Here is a 21,183-nt window from a genome sequence, read left to right as displayed (position 1 = left end):
CTAAACTAGAATGCAAATCTTTGTAAATCCTATAGTCAGAAAAAAGAAGAAGGATAAGAAGAAGGAGGAGGAGGAGGAGGAGAAGAAGTTTAAAAACTTAAAAACAGTAAAACAGTTTTGGAGATTTGTGGGATACTATCCAATGATCCAACATTCAGGTCTTAGGAATTCCTGAAGGTAGGGAAAGAGAATGAACTAGAAGGCTTATTTAGTGAAATAATTACAGAAAACTTCCCCAATTTGGAGAAAGAAAGGGACGTTCAAGTACAGGAAGCACATAGAACTCCTAATAGACATGACCAGAAAATATCTTCACCACAACACAGTGTAGTGAAATTCTCCACAGTAAAGCATTAAGAAAAGATTCTAAAATGTGCATGAAAGAAATGCCAGATTTACTTTCAGAGGACCTCCAATAAGACTCATAGCTGACTTCTCATCAGAAACCATACAGGCTAGAAGAAAATGGTGAGATACAGTCCAAGTCTTGAGAGAAAAAACAACTCAGAGTACTGTAATCTACAAAGATCTCATTTATGAATGAATGTGAGATAAAGACCTTCCATAACAAACAGAAATTGAAAAAATCTGTCACCGCTCATCCAACCTTACAACAGATGCTTAAAGATGTGTTCACATAGAAACACAGAAAGATAGACATCATTATGAAAGAATGTGAAGGTTGAAAATCCCCCACTAAAAGTACAAAAGAAATCCAAAGTAAGCAATAGGAATATTTATGGAAAAATTGCAGGGACATGTAGTTACTTATCAATAGTTACCTTAAATATAAATGGCCTCAATTTTCTAGTTAAAAGATACAGACTGGCTGAATGGGTTAAAAAAACAAGACCCATCTATCTGCTGTCTATAAGAAACATATCTTACCTACAAAAGATACATGCAGACTGAAAGCGAAAGGATGGAAAAAGATATTTCACACTAATGTAAAGCAAAAACAGGCAGATATTGCCATCCTAACGTCAGACAAAATAGATTTGAGCATAAAAATTGTTAAAAGAGACAGAGATTAAAGGATCAATTCAACAGGAAGATGTGATTATAATAAACGTATATGCTCCTAATTACAGGGCACCTGGCTATTTAAAATAAATGTTAATGGATCTAAAGGGAGACATAAACTACAATACAATGGTAACGGGACCTCAAAGTCCCACTTTCTTGAATGGACAGATTAACTAGACAGAAAATCTACAAAGAAACAACAGAGCTAATTGACACTACGGACAAATGGATCTGATATCTACAGAACTTTTTATCCCACAGTTACAGAATAAACCTTCTTCTCATCAAAGCATGGAAACATGGAATATTCTCTAGGATGGACCACATGCTAGCCCATAAAGCAAGTCTCAGCAAATTCAAAAAAATTGAAATGATACCATGCATCTTCTCTGACCACAGGGAATGAAGCTGGAAATCAACAACTCAAGAATCTCTAGAACATATGCAAACACATGGAGACTGAACAACATGCTCCTGAATGAACAGTGAATTATAGAAGTCAAAAAAGAAAAAAGAAATAAAAAAAGTTTCCAGAAATGAATGAAGGTAACAATACATCATATCAAATCAGTCTGGTACAGCTCCAACCATTGTGGCCATTTGGGGCTTGAACCAGTGGGTGAAAGATTCTCTCTCTCACTCTCTCTCTGTGTGTGTGTGTGTGTGTGTGTAACTCTGCCTTTCAAATAAAATAAATACATCTTTTTAAACAAGAGATATCTTTACTCACCTGTTGCTTGCAACATTATCACAACATCCAAAATACAAAAATAACCTAAATATCCATCAGTGGGTGAATGGATAAAGAATGTATCACATGACACACATACACACACACATACTCATACAAGCACACAGCATATTATTTAACCACAAAAAAACAAGGAATTCTGGTTATTTGTAACAATATGGATGAACTTAGAGGATATTATGGTAAGTGAAATAATCGACATGGAGAGACAAATACAGTTATGATCTCATATGTGGAATTTATAAAAGTCAAACACATAGAAGTATACAGTAGAATGGTAGCTTTCAGAGCCTAGTTGGGGAAGGGATAGATGTTTGTCAAAGTGTATAAACCTTCATTTATAAGATAAATAAGGAGCTCTAATTTGTAACAAGGTAAACACAATTAATAATACTGTATTGTATATTTGTAATTACCTAAGAGAGTAGACCCCAAGTGTTCTTACCACACACACACTAACACACACATAAATGACAACTATGCAAGATAATCGTTATGGTATTTAGTTTGATTGTGGTAATAATTTCACCATGTACACAGATATCAATTCATCCCAATGTATCCCTTAATAATGTGCCATTTTAATTTGTCAATTATACCTCAACAAAAATGGAAAAAACAAAGGAAACCTCATGTATCTTTCCTAGTAGCAAGGGTAAAGAGAAACATTTCTCCCAAACAAATCTGGTACAATAATGAAGTGCTCTACAGGTAATTTAAGTTTCAGTTAGAGTAAAAGTTAGCATTCATGAGAGAAAGCACAATTGAGGTCTTTGATAACATGAAATCCACAATTCTGGGCAAGCCATAATAAAGGACTAGATATGAAAAGAACCTTGAAGCAGTGACTGCTAATCATAATGGGAAAAAAATACTAAAAGTGGCTTGGATATTATGAACTATCATCAAAAGTAAGAATAACAGGGGCGGGCACTGTGGTATAGCGGGTGAAGCTGCTGCCTGCAGTGCTAGCATCCCATATAGGTGCCACTTCAAGTTCCAGCTGCTCCACTTCCAATCCAGCTCTCTGCTATGGCCTGGGAAAGCAGTAGAAGATGGCCCAAGTCCCTGGGCCCCTGCACATGCAAGAGAGACCTGGAAGAAGCTTCTGGCTCCTGGCTTTTTATTGGCCCAGCTCCAGCCATTGCAGCCATTTGTGGAGTGAACCAGTGGATGGAAGACCTCTCTATTTTTCTCTCTTTCTCTCTTTCTCTCTCTCTCTCTCTCCTTCTGTATCTGTGTAACTCTTTCAAATAAATAAATAAATCTTTAAAAAAAAGGTACGATTAACAGAAAAAATATTGAACAAATGTAAAACAATAACACAAATTTATATTTACTCAGCTCAGATCAAATTTTACAGAAAGCTATAAATATGGGAGCTAAAGTTGGTCTGAATGAATGAATAAATAAGACTCAACTATATTCTGCTTTAAAGAAATCCGCTTTCAGGGCTGGTGCTGTGGCGTAGCAGGTAAGGCTGCCGCCTACAGTGCTGGCATCCCAAATGGACACCGGTTCAAGTCCTGGCTGCTCCACTTCTGATCCAGCTCTCTGCTATGGCCTGAGAAAGCAGTAGAAGATGGCCCAAGTACTTTGGCCCCTGCACCCACGTGGAAGACCCAGAGGAGGCTCCTGGCTCCTCGCTTTGGATCAGTGCAGCTCTAGCCGTTGCAGCCAACTAGGAGTGAACCAGCGGATGGAAGACCTCTTTCTTTCTGCCTCTCCTTTTCTCTCTGTGTAACTTTGACTTTCAAATAAATCATTTTTTTTAAAAGAAATCCACTTTCATTGCAATAGTTGGTGATATCTCTAGAGGTGACATTAGTGGGTATGCTGGCATAAGGACATCATAAAATGGTCTCCTACATTAATGTGTTCTTCTCCATAAAACCAGTGGGATCACTAGAAAATATTTTCAAAATCAACTTTTCATACCTTTCAAAATCAAAGTTTTGTGATATTTTTGAAAGCATAAATGCAAGAAAAAAGAGCATTATTTCCATAAGAATTGTGTGTTTTTTGGCACTTAAACTTGATTTAATCTCATTTCTGTCTCTCAAGTTCTGCTATAGTGTTGAAAAAAAAACACTTTTGCAGTAATCTTGAAATTCAGCAACCTAGCAGCCTCTTTAGGGACCAGAACAGGGTCACAGCTCTTCAAAAACTCCATGCAATTATTTTTGACCTGATCAGTCAATTCCCTAAAATATCCTCCATGCAGACCTTCTTTTTGTTTGACATGACTCAGAGTTCATCCTTTATAAATAGTCTTTTCAAGGACTCATTTTTCAACACCAATTAGTGACAATTAAGATTACATTTGCCTGACGTGATAATAGTTGGGATTAAAAATGACAAAAAAATCTTAAAAAGAAAAGCTGTGGAATGATATGTTCACAGTAGTATTTTCAAGGCTACAAAATATTCCTGGAAATGCAGCATGTATTGTGCATGGGTAGGGCTAGCCCCAGCCCAGGGCAGCTATTTATATGCCTAGCAAAAATCTGAGAAAGCCCTAATTGATTATCTAAAGCTCACCTTGAGGCCCAGAGCAAGCAGGAAATGAAAGCTAAGGTGTAATTGTCAACAACCAGACTGTATACTGACGGTAGTCCCAACCAACACACATAGCCTCTCAACAATGATTGGGAGACTTACTAGTCCAGGCATTTAAGGAAATCCCTGGATAATCATTAGTTGACCACTAAGCTGAGCAGAAATTTCACTGGTCAAGCACAAAAAGAATACATACTTTGTAGAATTTGTTCAAGAATGTGGCTAAAGAAGCAATCAGCATCAACAATTATGAATAGTAACAATGATAAATCCTTAGGAGATGGGGAAGATATCGGTATGCAAAGCTGGTTCATTATATTATCTAAAATACACATGTTGGAGGACTAGTGTTGCGGCACAGCAGGTTAAGCTGCTCCTGCAATGCCAGTATCCCATATTGGAGTGCCAGTTCAGCTCCCAGCTGCTCTGCTTCTGACCCAGCTCCTGCTAATGTAACTGGGAAAGCAACCAAAGATAGTCTAAATACAGCAACCCATGTAGGAGACCTGGATGGAGTTCCAGGGTTCTAGCTATATCATGACACAGCCCCAGTCATTGTGGCCATTTGGGAGTGAACCAGTGGATGAAAGATCTCTCCCCATCTCTCTGCCATTCTGCCTTTTAAATAAATAAATCTCAAAATAAAATAAAATGCACAGGTTGCAGCAAAAAATCATGAGATATGCTAAGAAACAATGCATTGTTTATTTTGGAAACTGTTTATGGAGAAAGACTGTAAACTTACTATGCCAAGAGTTTAAATAAGGAATTTTAAAATATGCCCAAAGAAATAAAGGAATCTTTCTTTAAAGAAGTAAAGGAAAATTGATATTGCATTAAATAGATAATTTCAATAAAGGCACAGAAATTATAAAATGATATGAAATAGAAATTCTGAATTTGAATGTATAGTAATTAAATTTAAAACATAATTGGATGGGGCCAGCACTGTGGCGTAGTGGGTAAAGCCACCAGCTACAGTGCCGGCATCCCATATGGGCGCTCGTTCGAGTCCCGGCTGCTCCACTTCTGGTTCAGCTCTCTGCTATGACCTGAGAAAGCAGTAGAAGATGGCCAAAGTTCTTTGTCCCTGCACCTGCATGGACGACCTGGAAGAAGTTTCTGGCTCCTGGTTTCTTACTGGTGCAACTCCAGACGTTTTGGCCAACTGCGGAGTGAACCAGCAGATGGAAGACCTCTCTCTCTGCCTCTCTTTCTCTCTGTGTGTAACTCTGACTTTCAAATAAATAAATAAATAAATAAAATCTTTTAAAAAACATAATTTGTGGCTCTATAGCAGAGTTGAACTTGCAGAAGACAAAATGAGCAAATGTAAAAACAGATCAATTGAGATCACACACCCTGAACATCAAAAAGAATAAAAAGTAAAATGATCAGAGTCTTAGAAACTTGTGGGACAATATCAGGTACATCAACATAGGCAAAATGGGTGTCCCATAAAGACAGGTAAGACAGAATGAGATATAAAGCATATTTTAAAAGACAGAATAGGACATAAGGCATATTTGAAAAAATAGTAGCCTAATGATTGCCAAATTTGAGGAGGCAAATATAAGGATTCCGAGGAGGCTAAATATGGAAAAGATGTACTGTTTAAGGTAAGAGTGCAATAGCAGGAAAAAAGTGGAGGAATTGCATTCCCTGGGGAGAGTTGTAGCGAAATCTGCATTGAAAATTCTACAGAAGGAAGACAGACACCACGCATCAGCATGAAAGGTGTGGAAACACAGCATCAAGTGTGGACACACCATATGATCCCTGTAGCTGAATGCTGAAAGATACACCAGCTTTGGAGAGCAAGGTGAGAGCAGACTGCAGCAACCCATATCACTCTTATTTGAGCCTGGACTGGAGTTCTAATAGGGGGCAGGGTACCTGCCTAACCCAGCAGAAAAAAAGTGCATTTCTTTTTCCCCATTCCCCTATGAGTGTGCCTGGGAACCAGTGGGGAGAAGGTGTCATTTTGACACCAGTAGCGTCTGCGGCAGCTCTTGTGCCTGCATGTGATCTGGGAATTTTACCAGAGGGAAAAATCCCAGTTCCCCACTGACTTTGAGTCTGGTTGGGAGGGTGGATGGGGTTTGGGCACCCATATAGGACTGTGAGGTGTCCCCAGCCTTTCAACATATCACACGATGCAGGGCTCAAACAGCCAAGGTGTTGCACACACAGGCAGTTGGCTCTGGGAATGTCTCTGCTCTCTCTGTGGTTGGGACAGGCTCGTGGGGCAGAGCAGATCTTCTGCATACTGGGACTATGGAAACTCTGTGCTGAGACTGTAGGAACTCTGTATCTGCATGATAGAGAACAGGGTTTAGCTGGGTCCCCGGACAATCACTATGTCTGACATTAGAGGCTCAGAGCTCCCTGATTCTCTAGGGTGGGTCACTGCAGCAGGATTTGTGGTCACACTGAGGACTGCGTAGATCCTTTATACAGTTCATGCAGCTGCACATGTGACTTTTGCACCTATTATGGGTTAAACCTGGGCATTGATCACTTTGGACAAGAGAAAGTGAGAGTGATTATATTAGCAGAAGTGATCACACTCTCCCCTGCTGACAATAGAAGAGATCTACCACACTTAACTTGGGTGTCACCTTAGATACTTGCCCCATCCTGGAGCACTGACTAGAGCTACCTGGCCACAACCAACATACGCCTCAGGGTATTCACTGAAGGAACAGACACTCCACTGAGCCACAGAGGCATGGTTCAAAGATAAAATCGATCAGTGGATAACACCAACAAGTATTTCCACAAATGCCTAAAAATAAGTGCAGAAATTCAAGAAACAAGAATAAGGAAGACACTATGACTCCCCTGAAGAAACACAATAACACTTCAATACTAGAATGTGAAGACAAAGAGATTTATGAAATGCCTGAAAACGAATTCAAAGGATTGATTATAGGATTACTCAGAAGCCATGAGAAGCAAATTCACAAGTTAAAGAAATCCATACACGGAGGAAAAATGTTCCCATGAAATTGAGGTTTTGAAGAAAAATCAAATGAAATATTAGAAATTAAGAATTCAGTATGCCAAATAAAAAATACAGTGGAAAGCTTTAACAACGGAATCGTGAGAAGAAAGAATATCTGAGCTAGAGGACAAATTAGAAATATCTCAGTCAGAAAAAAAAGAAGAAATTAGAAAAATTAAAGACAATGTTTGAGATTCATAGGATACTAAAAAATGACCAACATGTGTGTCTCAGGAATTTCTGAAGGTGTGGAAAGAGAGAATGGATTAGAAAGCCTGTTCAGTGAAATAATTATGGAAAACTTCCCCAATTTGGATAAAGAAATGGATGCCCAAATACAGGAAGCACATAGAACTCTTAATAGAGATGACCAGAAAAGATCTTCACCATGACACATTGTAGTCAAACTTTCCACAGTAAAACATAAAGAGAAGATTGTAAAATTTGCATGAGAGAAATTCCAGATTACTTTCAGAAGATCTCTAATTAGAATCACAGCTGATTTCTCATACGAAACCCTACAGGCTAGGAGAGAATGGAGAGGCATAGTCCAAGTCTTAAAAGAAAAAAAAAATTTCCAACCCTGAATATTGTACCTTGTAAATCTCTCATTATGAATGAAGGTGAAATAAAGACCTTCCACAATAAACAGAAACAAAGAATTTGTCACCACTTGTCTACCTTAAAAATGATGTATGTGCTACACATAGAAACACAGAAAGATAGTCATCATTACCAAAAAGAATGGGAAGGCAGAAAATCTCCTAGTAAAAGGAAAAAGATTTGGGTCTTTTCTCTTCTTCTCTAAGTTAGTTGGGCCAATGGTGTGTCAATTTTTTTTTTCAAAAAATCAGCTGTTGGTTTTGCTAATCTTTTGAAATTTTTTTTTATTCAATTCTGTTGATTTCTTCTCTAGAATTAATAATTTCTCTTCTACTAGTTTGGGGTTTGGTTTGCTGCAGTTTTTCTAGGTCCTTGAGATAGCCCAACTAACTAAAAAAAGAAAAGACCCAAATCAATAAAATCAGAGATGAAAAGGAAATTTAACAATAGACACCACAGAAATAAAAAGAGTCATCAGAAATTACTACAAAGAGTTGTATGCCAGCAAACAGGGAAATCTATCAGAAATGGATAGATTCCTGGACACATGCAACCTACCTAAATTGAAACATGAAGACATAGAAAACCTAAACAGATCCATAACTGGGACAGAAATGGAATCAGTAATAAAGGCCCTCCCAACAAAGAAAAGCCCAGGACCAGATGGATTCACTGCTGAATTCTACCAGACATTTAAAGAAGAATTAACTCCAATTCTTCTCAAACTATTCAGAACATTCAAAATAAGGGAATCCTCCCAAATTCTTTCTATGAAACCAGGATCACCTTAATTCCTAAACCTGAAAAAGATGCAGCATTGAAAGAGAATTACAGACTAATTTCCCTGATGAACATAGAAGCAAAAATCCTTAATAAAATTCTGGCCAATAGAATGCAACAACACATCAGAAAGATCACCCACCCAGACCAAGTGGGATTTATCCCTGGTATGCAGGGGTGGTTCAATGTTCGCAAATCAAACATTGTGATACACCACATTAACAGACTGCAGAAGAAAAATCATATGATTATCTCAATAGATGCAGAGAAAGCATTTAATAAAATACAACATCCCTTCATGATGAAAATTCTAAGCAAATTGTGTATAGAAGGAACTGTTCTGAATACAATCAAGGCAATTTATGAAAATCCCACGGGCAGCATCCTATTGAGGGGAAAAGCTGGAAGCATTTCCACTGAGATCTGGTACCAGTCAGGGATGCCCACTCTCACCACTGCTATTCAATATAGTTCTGAAAGTTTTAGCCAGAGCTATTAGACAAGAAAAACAAATTAAAGGGATACAAATTGGGAAGGAAGAACTCAAACTATCCCTCCTTGTACATGATATGATTCTTTATTTAGGGGATCCAAAGAACTCTACTAAGAGACTACTGGAACTCATCGAAGAGTTTGGGAAACTAGCAGGATATAAAATCGATGTCGGAAAATCAACAGCCTTTGTATACACAGGAAATACCACAGGTGAGAAAGAACTGCTAAGATCAACCCCTTTCACAATAGCCACAAAAACAATCAAATACCTTGGAATAAACTTAACCAAGGATGCCAAAGATCTCTTCGATGAGAATTACAAAACCTTAAAGAAAGAAATAGAAGAGGATACCAAAAAATGGAAGAATCTTCCATGCTCATGGATTGGAAGAATCAACATCATCAAAATGTCCATTCTAACAAAAGCAATTTATAAATTCAGTGCAATACCAATCAAAATACCAAAGGCATTCTTCTCAGACCTGGAAAAAATGATGCTGAAATTCATATGGAGACACAGGAGACCTCAAATAGCTAAAGCAATCTTGTATAACAAAAACAAAGCCGGAGGCATCACAATACCAGATTTCAGGACATACTACAGGGTAGTTGTTATCAAAACAGCATGGTACTGGTACAGAAACAGATGGATATAGATGGATAGATCAATGGAACAGAATAGAAACACCAGAAATCAATCCAAACATCTACAGCTAATTTATATTTGATCAAGGATCTAAAACCAATTCCTGGAGCAAGGACAGTCTATTCAACAAATTTTGCTGGGAAAACTGGATTTCCACATGCAGAAGCATAAAGCAAGACCCCTACCTTTCACCTTACACAAAAATCCACTCAACATGGATTAAAGACTTAAATCTACTATCTGACACCTTCAAATTATTAGAGAACATCTGAGAAACTTTGCAAGATATAGGCACAGGCAAAGACTTCTTGGAAAAGACCCCAGAGGCACAGGCAGTCAAAGCCAAAATTAACAATTGGGATTACATCAAATTGAGAAATTTCTTTACTGCAAAAGAAACAGTCAGGAAGGTTAAGAGGCAACTGACAGAAAGGGAAAAATATTTGCAAACTATGCAACTGATAAAGGATTAATAACCAGAATCTACAAAGAGAGTATTTCATGCCTGCAAAACCAAGACACTGTGGCAAAAAATGGAAAAAATGACCTAAATGAAAGATCTCTGTAAGATCCCAGCGGAAAGAATGGGCCATCAAAGAAGGAGGCACCTTTCTCTGAAGGGAGGAGAGAACTTCCACTTTGATTATGGCCTTGTCTAAATAAGATCATTGCTGGCAAACTCAAGAGGCTTCCATAGCCTTGGCAGCTCATTACAAGAGCCTCGGGTTTTTACTGACTTCATAAATAAGAGTGTCAATTGTTAAATAAACAACAAGAGTCACTGTGCACTTACTCCCCATGTAGGATCTCTGTCCTTAATGTGTTGTACTCTGTGAATTAATGGTATAACTAGTACTCAAACAGTACTTTATACTTTGTGTTTCTGTGTGGGTGCAAACTGTTGAAATCTTTACTTAGTATATACCAAGTTGATCTTCTGTATATAAAGATAATTGAAAATGAATCTTGATGAAGAATGGGATGGGAGAGGGAGTGGATGATGGGATGGTTGTGGGTGGGAGGGCAGTTATGGGGGGGAGGAAGCCACTATAATCCAAAAGTTGTACTTTAGAAATTTGTATTTATTTAATAAAAGTTTAAAAGAAAGAACTGCAATAAAAAAAACAGGATAATAGAAAGTGGAAGCAAACAATAAGTATATTTATGGGAAAATGATAGGGCTAAACTGTTAATTATCAATAATAACCTTGAATGTAAATGGCCTATATTTTCCAATTAAAAGATATACACTAGCTGAATGGATTAAAAAACAAGATCCATCTCTTTGCTGCCTACAAGAAACATATCTTACCAAAAAAGATACACATAGACTGAAAGTGAAAGGATAGAAAAAGATATTCCTTGCTAACAGAAGCCAAAAACGAGCAAGTGTAGTCATTCTAATATCAGACAAAATAGACTTTAACATTAAAACTATTAAAAATGTAAAAAAAGAGCATTATGTAATGATGAAGAGATTAATTTAAAAGGAAGAATTGACTATAATAAATGTATATGTACCCAATGCCACAGAGCTCTCTGTTTAAAACAAATGTTAATGGACCTAAAGGGAGTCATAGACTCCAATGCAGCAGTAATGGGGGACTTTAACAGCCCTCTTTCATCAAAGTACAGATCAGCTTGGCAGAAAAATCAAAAAACAACAGAGCTACTTAATACTAAGGACCAAATGGACCTAACTGATATCTACAGAACCTTTATTCCCACAGTTGCAGAATACAAATTCTTTCCATCAGTGCTTGAACGTTCTCTATGATAGACCATTTGGTAGGCCATAAAGCAAGTCTCTGCAAATTAAAAAAAAATGAAATCATACCATGCATTGTTTTTGACTCCAATGGAATGAATCTGGAAATTAACAACTCAAGAATCTCTAGAAAATATACAAACACATGGAGACTGAACAACATGTTCCTGAATGAACAGTAATATAAGAAATCAAAAGGGAAATAAAAAATTTCAGGAACCAAATGAAGATGACAATACATTGTATCATAACTTATGGGATACAGCAAAACTAGAGTTAAGAGGGAAGTCTATAGCAATTGGCACCTAAATCAAGAAATTAGAAAGTCATCAAATAAATAATTAATAAACAATTAATGCATCTCAAGGACCTAGAAAAACAACAACAAACCAAAACTCAAATTAGTGGGAGGAAAGAAATAATTAAAATTAGAGAAGAAATAAACAAAATTGAAACAAAAATTACAAAAGATCAGTGAAATGTAGTGCTGGTTTTTTGAAAAAGTAAACAATATTGATACACCATTGTACAAACCAACCAAAAAAAAAAATAGATAGAAAAAGAGAAGACCCGAATTAATAAAATCACAGATGAAAAAGGTGATGTAACAATGGATACCTCAGAAATAAAAAGAATCATCAGGAATTACTACAAACAGCAATAAGCCAGTAAATTAGAAAGTCTAGATGAAATGTATAGATTCCTAGACATGTACATGTACAATCCACCAAAATTGAGTCATAAAGAAACAAAAAGCCTAAGCAGAGCAATATCCAAGATAATGATTGAAATCTGTAAAAAACACCCTCCCAACAAAGAAAAGCCCAGGACTGGATTTCTTGAATGCTGAATTCTACCAGTTTTTTAAAGAAAAACTGATTACAATTCTCTCAAGCAATTGAATACAACTGAAAGGGAGTGAATTTATGACAAACCCACAGCCAACATCTTATCGAACGGGGAAAGGTTGGAAGCATTTCCAGTAAGATCCAGAACTACACAAAGACGCCCAATTTCACCATTGCTATTCAATGTAGTCCTGAAAGTTTTAGCCTGAGCCATTAGGCAAATAAAGAAGTCAAAGTTACACAAATTGGAAGGGAGGAAATAAACTTAGCCCTATTTGCAGATGACATGATTCTATATATGGAGAACCAAAAGACTCCACAAAGAGACTTTTGGAACTTATAAACTGGTTTGGTAAAGTTTCACTATATAAAACTAACACACAAAAATCAATAGCCTTTGTATACACAGACCATCCCACGGCTGACAAGGCACTTCTCTTCTAAGATCAATCCTATTCATAATAGCTAAAAAAATTTTAAATACTTTGTAATAAATTTAACCAAGGACGTGAAAGATCCCTACGATCAAAATTACAACATTAAAAAAGAAACAGAATACACATAAAATGGGAAAATGTTCCGTGTTCGTGGATTGGAAGAATTAATAACATCAAAATGTCTATATTATTGAAAGCAATTTACAGGTTCAATCAAAATATGTTACATGCTACTCAAATCTAGAGAAAATGATGCTAAAATGTATATGGAAACACAAGAGAACAAGAATAGCTAAAACACTCTGAAACAACAAAACCAAAAGTCAACATCATCACAATACCAGATTTTAAGACATCCTATAGAGCAGTTATAATCAAAACAGTTTGGAACTGGCACAAGTAAGCAATACCTCTGTGGAATTATAGATTTTTATGAAATTGAGTAGTGATGATGGCAATATACCTTTGTGATGTATCAAATAGCCCTGAATTTTACCCTTTAAAACTGAATTTGTGTGAATTATGTCTTAGTTATAGGAATATAAATGATAGAAAAAAATAAGATGCTAACAATAACCAAAGAAAGCTAATATGTTTATATTAATATCATAATTCATTTTATAAGAGTTCATGTGAGTTGTTGTTGTGTACCAAATCATGTATGTTAGAAATACAGAGAGAGGGAGGGAACCAAGATGATGGTTAAGGAAGATGCTCCAGGGACTGCCTCCCTAGCAAGACACCAACTTGGACAACATTTAACACATCAAGTCAATTTCACAACAGGCACAGAAACCAGGTAGGAGAATGTAGTGCCTGGTATTAGTATAATAATTACAAAAGTCACATTGAAGAAAGTAGGAAGGAAAGGGTTGTCCATGTACTCCTCCACAGCCTCCAAGGAGCAATTTGGAGCAAAATCCTTCCTTTTTGGGGGAGGGAGATGGAAGTTAACCCTAGTGCTAGGCCCACTATAAAATTGTGCAATAAGGAGCCAGAAACCAACCACCCAAGGATTGAAATTTTCAAAAACTTGAAGATTTCAAATTATCAGTTTTAAGGAAACTCAATGAATTTTAAGAGAACACAAACTATTTAATATTAAAATGGAGAGAATACATAGATATAGAAGTAATTAAGCAAAAATCAAACAGTAATCCTTCAATTAAAAAGTACACTAAGTGAAATAAAAACATGATAGATTATTTTTCTTTCCTAATGGCTCTGGGTAAAACTTCCAGAACTATATTGAAGAGCATTAGTGAATGTGGGCATCCTTCTCTGGTTCTGGATCTTAATGGAAATGCTTCCAAATTTTCCCCATTCAATATGATGCTGGCTATGGGTTTGTCATATATTGCTTTGATTGTGTTGAGGACTGTTCCTTCTATACCTAATTTTCTTAAGGTTTTTATCATGAAAGGATGTTGTATTTTATCAAATGCCTTCTCTTCATCTATTGAGATAATTATAGGGTTTTTATTCTTTAATTGGTTAATATGATATATCACATTTATTGATTTACATGTGTTGAACCATCCCTGCATACCAGGGATAAATCCCACGTGGTCTTGGTGAATGATCTTTCTGATGTATTGTTGGATTAGATTATCTAGTATTTTGTTGAGGATTTTTGCATCTATGTTCATCAAGAATATTGGTCTATAGTTATCTTTCTTTGTTGTATCTTTTTCTGGCTTTGAAATTAAGGTGATGCTGGCCTCATCGAAGGGGTTTGGAAGGATTACCTCTCTTTCAATTATTTTGAATAGTTTAAGAAGAATTGAAATTCATCATTGTTTAAAAGTTTGGTAGAAATCAGCAGTGAAACCATCTGGTCCTGGGCTTTTCTTTGTTGGGAGTCTTAGTTATTGGCCTTTTTAGGTTTTCTATGTCTTTATGTCTCAATTTTAGCATACTGTATCCAGAAATCAATCCATTTCTTCTAGATTTTCCAATTTGTGGCATATAGCTGTTTGTAGTAATTCTTGATGATTCATTTTATTTTTGTGGTATCCATTGTTACGTATCTTTTTCATCTGTGATTTTATTGATTTAGGTCTTCTCCCTCTTTTTTTGTTAGTTGGGCCAATGGTGTATTAAATTTGTTTATTTTTTCAAAAACTTAGCTCTTCATTTCACTAATCTTTTGTATCATTTTTTTTTGGTTTCAATTTTGTTAATTTCTTCTCTAATTTTAATTATTTCCTTCCTCCTACTAATTTTTGGTTTAGTTTGCTGTTGTTTTTCTAGGTCCTTGAGATGCATTATTAGATCATTTATTTGATGTCTTTCCAATTTCTTGATGAAGATACTAATTGCTATAAAGTTCCTTCTTAACACTGTTTTTGCTGTATTCCACAAGTTTTGATATGCTGTAATATCATATTCATTTGTTTCCAGGCAATTTTGGATTTCCCTGTTGATTTGTTCTAATACCCACTGTTCATTCAGGAGCTTGTTGTTCAATCTCCATGTGTTTGAATATGTTCTAGAGTTTCTTAATTTGGTAATTTCCAGCTTAATTCCATGGTGGTTTGAAAAGATACTTGGTATGATTTCAAGTCTTTTTAATTTGCTGAGACTTGATGTATGCCCTAGTATATGGTCTATCCTAGAGAAAGTTTGATGCATTGTTGCAAAGAATGTGCATTCTGCAACCGTTAGATGAAATGTTCTGTAGATATCAATTAGGTCCATTTGGTCTATAGTGTAGATAAGGAGGAAGTTAAATTATCCCTGTTTGCAGATGACATGATTCTACTAAGAGACTATTGGAACATATAAGAGTTTGGTAAAGTGACAGGTTATAACATCAATACACAAAAATCAATAGCCTTTGTATACACAAACAATGCTATGGCTGAGAAAGAAATTGTAAGATTAGCCTCATTCACAATAGTTATAAAAACCTTAAATACCTTGGAATAAATTTAATCAAGGATGTGAAAGATCACTACTTTGAAAATTATAAAACATTAAAGAAAGAAGTAGAAGAGAAAAAAACAGAAAAATCTTCCATGTTCATGGAATGGAAGAATTAATATCATCAAAATGTCCATACTACCAACAGAGATTTACAGATTAAATGCGATACAATCAAAATACCAATGCCAGTCTTCTCAGATCTAGAAAAAATATGTTAAAATTCATGTGAAATGCAAGAGACCTGAAATAGCTATAGCAATCTTAAACAAACAAATAAAAAACAAAGCCAAAAGTATCACAATACCAGATTACCAGATTTCAAGACATACTACAGGGCAGTTATAACCAAAAAAGCCTGGTACTGGAACAAAAACAGACCTGTAGACCAATAGAACAGGATAGAAACCCTAGAAATTTATTCACACATCTTAAACTAATTAATTTTTGACAAATGAGTTAAAATGAATTCCTGGAGCTAGGACAGTCTTTTCAACAAATGTTGCTGAGAAAATTCGATCTACACATGTAGAAGTAGTAAATAAGATCTATCTTACACCTTATGCAAAGATCAAGTTAAAATGGATCAAAGATCTAAATCTACAACCTGATACAATAAAATTACAAGAGGAAAACACGGGGGGAAACTCTGTGAGACATTGGCATAGGCAAAGACTTCTTGGGAAAGACCCAGAAGCACAGGCAATAAAAACAAAAATAGACAAATGGGATTATAGCAAGCTAAGAAGCTTCTTTGCAAATGAAACATTCCACAAAGTGAAGAGGCAACTGACAGAATGAGAGAAAATATTTGCAAACTATGCAAATGATAATGGATTAACAGCCAGGATTGACAAAGAGCTCAAGAAATTCAACAACAACAAAACAAACACAGTTAAGAAATGGGCAAAGAACAGGAACAGTCATTTTTCAAAGGATGAACTACAAATGGTAAACAGATGCATGAAACAATGCTCAGGATCATTAGCCATCAGGGAAATGTAAATCAAAACCACAATGAGTTTCACCTCACCTCAGTTTGAATGGCTATCACACAAAAATCAAAAAATAACAAATGCAGGCTAGGATTGGGGGAAAAGGTTTCCTGATTCACTGTTGGTTGGAATATAAACTAGTACTACCATTATTGAAGACTGGAGATGAGATCTGAAAATAGATCTACCATATGCCCCAGCTATCCCATTCCCTGGAATTTACCCAAAGAAAATGAAATGTACCCCTATGTTTATTGTAGCTCAATTAACATAGTTAAGACATTGAATCAACCCAGATTCCATTAGCTATTGACTGGATTAAGAATATGGAGGCCATCTGCATGGAGATGCTACCACCACAGCTGATGTAGAGGAGCTGGGGAGGTTGGTGGTCTGAGAGGCTCATCGCAGACAACACAGCAGTGATGTCCGTGAGTCAGGTGACTGCTATGGTGGCAGCGGTGGGGCAGGGTGGCCTGGGCTTGGTCTTCTTCCAGTTCCCTCGAAGGGGGCAGTGGCCAGTGCAGGAGCAGCAGCAGCAGAGGTGGAGGCTCCAGCACATGTTTCTGCCCCTCAGCGTGAGCCCGGGAAGGCCAGGTGGCCCTGGGTGGCTGGAGGGGCTCTATTGCCTGAGAATGGGAATTCTCTTCACCAGGATATGGACACTGTTCAATCACCAGGAACACAAAGTTATAATTGTTGGGCTGGATAATGCAAAGAAAACTATCATCCTCTAGTAATTTTCTATGAATAAAGTTGTATATACATCCCCTATAATAGGAAGTAATGTAGAAGAGTAGTGATTAATAATACACATTTCCTAATGTGGGATACTGGTGGCCAAGAATTTCTTCATTCTTCCTGGACCACTTACTATACTAAGAGTTAGTAATAGTTGTTGTGGATAGTTCAGATAGAGAGAGGATTTCTGTGACTAGAGAAGAACTCTATGAAATGTTAGCACATGAGAATTTAAGGAAAGCTGGATTGCTGATTTTTGCTAATAAAAAAGATGTTAAAGAATGGATGACTGTAGCTGAAAAATCTCAGTTTTTGAAGCTGACTTCTATCAAAGATCACCAGTGGCATATCCATTGGTAACAGCCTTATGTGTTCTTACTAGCAAGGGATTACATCAAGGATTTGAATGGATGATGCCATGATTTAAGATTAGATAATCTCTACTGACCTCTTCTTACAAACTTCGTGTAAACAGTTTGCTGGTCTCTACTGGAAAGCTTCAAAATATAATGGTTTAGATATATTAATAATAAAGCGATTTAAATATTTTCTATAAGAAGAGAAATTCAGACCACTTGTTTGAAAACACAGATGAAATCTCACTTTCTAACTTACTTTCTTATTATTCTTTCCAAAGTAAGTTATGAAAGCTGTGATTGACATTTTTCTAATAATGAATGTTTTCAGGACATTGTGTAGCCTGTGGTAAGTACAAAGGGAAAGAAATGCATTCTAAACTTTCAGGAGCTTTAGTGTGGTGGCGCTGTGGCGCAGTTGGCTAATTCTCCGCCTGCGGTGCCAGCATCCCATATGGGTGCCGGTTCTAGTTTCGGCTGCTCCTCTTTCTATCCAGCTCTTTGCTGTGGCCTGGGAAAGCAGTAGAAGATGGCCCAAGTGCTTAGGCCCCTGCATCCACATGGGAGACCAGAAAGAAGCACCTGGCTCCTGGCTTCAGATCAGCAGATCTCTGACCGTTGCAGGCATTTGGGGAGTGAACCAAAAGAAGGAAGACCTTTCTCTCTGTCTCTGCCTCTCACTGTCTGTAACTCTACCTCTCAAATAAATAAATGAAAAATCTTAAAAAAAAAAGAGCTTTAGTATCAGTATACACACCCTAGTTGAATGCTGTTATTTTCTTGTTCAATTAAGGCAAACTACAAATCAGCACAGATACTAGGATTCTAATATTTTAAAATGTAATATTACTTATGAAAAGTATTTTGTGTATGTATTGTGTATATAACTCAAGTCAAGTTAATGGCTTTGGTTTATATGCTAAAGAAAAGCAAGTAACACAAAAATTAATAATATCTTTGGTTATAATCATAATGAGATCAGCACTGGCATTGGTGGTAACTACCATTGTACCATTTGTATGCTTTCTTTTTGTTCTCTGTGTTGTACTAGCCAGCCCCCAAATCATGGAGCTGCTCTAAAAAAAAAAAAGGAAAGGAAAAATCAAAAGTTTACTGTGTACCTCTTTTTGTTGTTCAATCCCACATATGAAAGCATGTAATGCAACTAAATCGAATATGTTATCAAATTCTTGATTTCAGATTACTATGAACAAAACTGTACAATGAGCAGTTACCAGATTATTTTTTTTGTTGATCATTATGTCATCTAAATTGCTAACTAAATTGTTAATTCATAAATCAATCATAAATTGCAATAAAAAACTATTATTTTTTCTTTTTAGCATTAATTGAGTACTGATAGGAAACATGTCTACACAGAGAAGCAATGCTCTATAAATATTATCAAATAATTTAGCTATAGTCTTTTTAAGTATTAAATTATATGTGAAGCAGTTAAATGAATTTGAAAGTTAAGTAAGGCATATTCAAGCAATAGCATTAATTAATTTGCAAATTTATTATTTTGTAGGAATTTTTTGTTTTTGTAAGTTTTCTTGTATCTTCCACATAAATGTGTTATTTGACAATTAAAAAAAGAAAATATGATATGTATACACTATGGAATACTACTCAGCCATAAAAAAGAATGAAATCCTGTCCTTTTTAGCAAAATGGATGCAGCTGGAAACCATTATGCTCAGTAAAATAAATCAGTCTCAAAAAAGACAAACATGGTTTCTGTAATATGTGGCAGTTAATACAGAATACAAAATTGTATAGTAATTAAGTGGATATTTTCAGATATGAATTTTTTTGACAGGCAGAGTGGACAGTGAGAGAGAGAGAGAGAGAGACAGAGAGAAAGGTCTTCCTTTGCCGTTGGTTCACCCTCCAATGGCTGTTGTGGCTGGCGCGCTGCGGCCGGCGCACTGCGCTGATCCGAAGGCAGGAGCCAGGTGCTTCCTCCTGGTCTCCCATGGGGTGCAGGGCCCAAGGACTTGGGCCATCCTCCACTGCACTCCTGGGCCACAGCAGAGAACTGGCCTGGAAGAGGGGCAACTGGGACAGAATCCGGCACCCTGACCGGGACTAGAACCCGGTGTGCCGGTGCTGCTAGGTGGAGGATTAGCCTGTTGAGCCACAGCACCGGTCTCACATATACATTTTTAACCCTTATATATACTCCTGTGGAATTAGGCCTTCCTACTTTTTACTTGTTGAAAATTAATTTTAGTAGCAAATTAAGCCTGCGAATATGGAGTGGATTAAAATTACATGTTTGCAAAAACTGATAAAGAGTGGGGAGGGAGGGAGAGGAATTCGGGGTAATGAGGTAGAGAGGGAAATATGCTTCTCTTCTTGGAACTGTACCCATGAAATGTGTGAACTCTGTTCTCTTTATATCAATACATTTTTAAGAGATTTATTTATTTCTTTGAAAGGCAGAGTTACAGAGAGACTGAGGCTGAGAGAGAGAGAGAGAGAGAGAGAGAGAGAAAGATCTTCCATCTGCTGGTTCACTCCCCAGATGGCCACAATGGCCAGAACTGGGCTGATCCAAAGCCAGGAGCTTCTTCCAGGTCTCCCAGGTGGGTGCAGAGGCACAAGAGCTTGGCCCTCTTTCACTATTTCCCAGGTGCATATACCAGGAGCTGGATCAGAAGTGGAGCAGCTGGAACTTAAACCAGTGCCCATATGGGATGCCAGCACTGCAGGTGGCAGCTTTACTTGCTACACCACAGCACTGGCCCCAATACAGTTTAAAACAAAAGAAAACAAAACAAAAACATGATTGAAGGAACCAAAGCAGAAAAGATCAGAAATAAGAATCAGTGAACAGCAGTAAAAAAAATGAAATCTGGTCATTTGCAACGAAATGGAGGAATCTGGAAAATATAATGCTGAGTCCAAAAGGGACAAATACCATATGTTCTCCCTGGTTGATGACAACTAACTGAGCACCTAAAAGGAATCCTGTTGAAGTGAAATGGACACTATGAGAAACAATTATCAGATCAACATTTGTCATGACTGTTGAGGAACAACTTACTATTTTATTCCTTTCAGTATTTTTTTGTTTTACTTAATACCATTGGTTGAACTCTGTAATTAATACACAATTATTCTTAGGTGTTTAAAATTAACTGAAAAGTGATCTCTGTTAAATATAAGAGTGGGAATAAGAGAGGGAGGAGAAATACAGTGGGATACATGCTCACTCAGACTTACCTCCAATGGTAGAGC

At 36.7% G+C, this 21,183-nt stretch overlaps 1 protein-coding gene and 1 pseudogene across 1 annotated transcript in view; one reads left to right on the top strand and one right to left on the bottom strand.

Annotated features, from left to right (window-relative positions):
• HTR2C (5-hydroxytryptamine receptor 2C) overlaps positions 1 to 21,183 on the bottom strand; it is a 208,246-nt gene that overhangs the window by 31,413 nt on the left and 155,650 nt on the right. The gene's annotated exons all lie outside the window — the stretch shown is intronic.
• Positions 17,476 to 18,003, top strand: LOC133753625 (ADP-ribosylation factor-like protein 5A; annotated as a pseudogene).

This window comes from Lepus europaeus, chromosome X (assembly GCF_033115175.1).
Source record: "Lepus europaeus isolate LE1 chromosome X, mLepTim1.pri, whole genome shotgun sequence".
NCBI classification, from domain to species: domain Eukaryota; kingdom Metazoa; phylum Chordata; class Mammalia; order Lagomorpha; family Leporidae; genus Lepus; species Lepus europaeus.
This window is presented reverse-complemented; position numbering and strand designations above follow the sequence as displayed.